Here is a 3,651-nt window from a genome sequence, read left to right as displayed (position 1 = left end):
TTTAAAACCTTTTTCAAAAATCATCATATCTTTTTCAAAATCTCCTAACCACTTTCTCTCTCCTCACTTTTTCGAAAATCTTTTACTCATTTTGATTTATTTTATTTTGATTTATTTTATTTTTGAAATAAATTAATAAATAAATAAATAAAAATATTTTCTCTATTTTACATCATCTCCCCTTTCTCCATCATGGACCTAAGTGGAAATGAACAGTCCAGGAGGACTCTGGGGTCATATTCTAACCCCTCTACTGCTTCATATAGGAGTAGTATCTGCATACCCTCCATTGGAGTCAGTAGCTTTGAGTTGAATCCTCAGCTCATTATCATGGTGCAGCAAAGCTTCAGCTGTCAAGGCAAATAGCAGAAGAATGCCAAGCAGTTCAACTAAGAAGTGGGAAAACATTAAATACCCCACCTCAAAGCAGCAAAAAGCTAAGAAATGAGCAAACCACCCAAAATTCACCTGAGGACAGTAAGAGCCCAGGGAAAAGTAATTCTAGAACTGAAACGCCAGAAAATTGGTGGAAGGCTGGCGCTAAACGCCCAGACCATGCTCAGGACTGGCGTTCAACGCCAGAAACAAGGCAGGATTGGCGTTCAACGCCAGAAATGGGCAAGGATATGGCGTTGAACGCCTAAAATGGGCAAGATCTGGCGCTGAACGCCCAAAATGGGCACAGTTCTTGCGTTCAGACGCCAAGAGCAGACAAGGAGCTGGCGTCCAGTTTCACTCCAGCTTCTAACTCTGGCACTCAATTGCCAGTGAGGGATCAGACACACACAAATGCTGATAACAACCCCTCTAAAAAGGCTTCTTCAACCACTTCTGTAGGCAATAAACCTGCAGCAACTAAGGTTGAAGAATATAAAGCCAAGATACCTTATCCTCAAAAACTCCGGAAATAGGAGCAGGATAAGCAATTTGCTCGCTTTGCAGATTATCTCAGGACTCTTGAAATAAAGATTCCATTTGCAGAAGCACTTGAGCAAATACCTTCTTATGCCAAGTTCATGAAAGAGATCTTGAGTCATAAAAAGGATTGGAGAGAAACAGAAAGAGTTCTCCTCACTGAAGAATGCAGTACAGTCATTCTAGAGAGCTTTCCTGAAAAGCTTAAAGACCCCGGGAGCTTTCTGATACCATGCCATCATTTATTATGCTAGTCACGTTCTAAATGATGCCCAGAAAAACTACACAACCACAGAAAAAGAATTACTTGCAGTGATTTATGCCATTGACAAGTTCAGATCATACTTAGTAGGATCAAAAGTGATTGTGTATACTGACCATGCTGCTCTTAAATATCTACTCACAAAGCATGATTCAAAACCCAGGCTCATCAGATGGGTATTGCTTCTGCAAGAGTTTGATATAGAAATAAGAGACAGAAAAGGGACAGAGAACCAAGTGGCTGATCATCTATCACGGATAGAGCCAGTAGAAGGGACGCCCCTCCCCTCTCTTGAGATCTCTGAGACGTTTCCAGATGAGCATTTGTTTGCCATTCAGGAAACACCATGGTTTGCCGATATTGCAAACTATAAAGCTGCAAGGTTCATACCCAAAGAGTACAACAGGATACAGAAGAAAAAATTAATTACTGATGAAAAGTACTACTTGTGGGATGAACCTTATCTCTTTAAGAGATGTGCAGACGGAATTATCCGTAGGTGTGTGCCTAGAGAAGAAGCACAGAGGATCCTGTGGCATTGCCACGGATCTCAATATGGAGGACATTTCGGAGGTGAGCGAACAGCCACCAAGGTCCTCCAATGTGGCTTCTATTGGCCCACACTCTATAAAGATTCCCGAGAGTTTGTACGTAACTGTGACAGCTGCCAAAGAGCTGGCAATCTGTCTCATGGTTACGCCATGCCTCAACAAGGAATCTTGGAAATTGAGTTGTTCGACGTATGGGGAATTGACTTCATGGGACCTTTCCCACCATCATACTCAAACACTTATATTCTGGTGGCAGTTGACTATGTATCAAAATGGGTTGAGGCTATTGCCACACCCAACAATGATACTAAAACATTGCTGAAGTTCCTCCAGAAACATATCTTTAGCAGATTTGGTGTCCCTAAAGTACTAATCAGTGATGGGGGCACTCACTTCTGCAATAAACAGCTTTACTCTGCCATGGTTCGGTATGGAATTCGCCACAAGGTGGCCACTCCATATCATCCACAAACCAATGGGCAAGCTGAAGTCTCTAATAGAGAATTAAAGAGAATCCTGGAACAGACAGAAAATACCCGTAGAAAGGATTGGGCATGGAGCTTGGATGATGCTCTGTGGGCTTACAGGACAGCATTCAAGACCCCTATAGGGACCTCTCCATACCAACTCGTGTATGGTAAGGCATGTCACCTGCCCGTGGAACTGGAACATAAGGCCTACTGGGCAACCAGATTCCTAAACTTTGATGCCAAACTAGCAGGAGAAAAATGATTACTCCAGCTAAATGAGCTAGAGGAATTCAGATTCACAGCTTTCAAAAACGCCAAGCTTTATAAAGAAAAATAAAAAAAGTGGCATGACAGAAAGCTGTCATCTAGAATCTTTGAACCAGGACAGAAGGTTCTGTTGTTTAACTCTAGACTCAGGCTATTCCCTGGGAAACTGAAATCCCAGTGGAGGGGACCATACGTGATTACAAGTGTATCACCATATGGTTATGTGGAGCTTCAAGATATTGATTCTGATAAGAAATTCATTGTTCAACGCCCAAAATGGGCATCCACTGGGCGCTGAACGCCAGTGCGGGTAGCAGCTGGGCGTTTAACGCCAGAAAGGGGCACCCACTGGGCGTTGCACGCCAGTAATGGCAGCAGCTGGGCGTTGAACGCCCAGGAGAGCAGCATTTGGGCGCTGAACGCCCAAAACAGGCAGTGTTTGGGCGTTCAAACGCTAGGATAGCAAGGAGGAGCCAAATTCATTTTTTCACACGTATTTCCATTCTAATTTCAAATTTCATGTTTCAATGCATGATTTTTACATGAACATGTTAAGAACCCTGATTTCTAAAATCCTTAATTTCTAAAAATCCCTCTTTCCAAATTCAATCCAACTCTTTTCAAATCTTTTCTGAAAACAAATCTATCTTTTTCACTCTAAAATCTTTTCAACTAATCCATATCTTTTTCAAATCTCCATATTATCTTTTTCAAAATTCAGATTTATCTTTTTCAAATATCTATCATATCTCTTCAAAATTAAACTATATCTTCTATCTTATCTTTTTCAACTCAATCTTTTTATCTTATCTTTTCTAATTTTTCGAAAACCCACCCCCCATCCCTTTAAATTTGGGTTCGGCCTCCCTCCTCCTCCATCAACAATTGCACCTAGCTCTCCTTCTATCCCTCTCCTTTCATTTCTTTTGCTTGAGGACAAGCAAACCTCTAAGTTTGGTGTGTTTATCCGAGATCACTAAGATCATGGCTCCTAAAGGAAAACAACCCACTCCAAGAGGCAAGAAAGAGAGCGTTCCAAAACCACTTTAGAATCAATGGAAGTTCTTATCTAAAGAACATTCAGACCATTATCTTAAAATAATGGGTCTGAGATCAGTGATCCCGGAAGTTAGATTCGATCTGAAAGAAGATGAATATCCAGAGATCCAGGAGCAAATTCGAATCA

The sequence above is a fragment of the Arachis ipaensis genome, chromosome B03 (genome assembly GCF_000816755.2).
Source record: "Arachis ipaensis cultivar K30076 chromosome B03, Araip1.1, whole genome shotgun sequence".
In the NCBI taxonomy this organism is placed as follows: domain Eukaryota; kingdom Viridiplantae; phylum Streptophyta; class Magnoliopsida; order Fabales; family Fabaceae; genus Arachis; species Arachis ipaensis.
The sequence above is the reverse complement of the archived record's forward strand: the minus strand, read 5'-3'. Positions refer to the sequence as shown.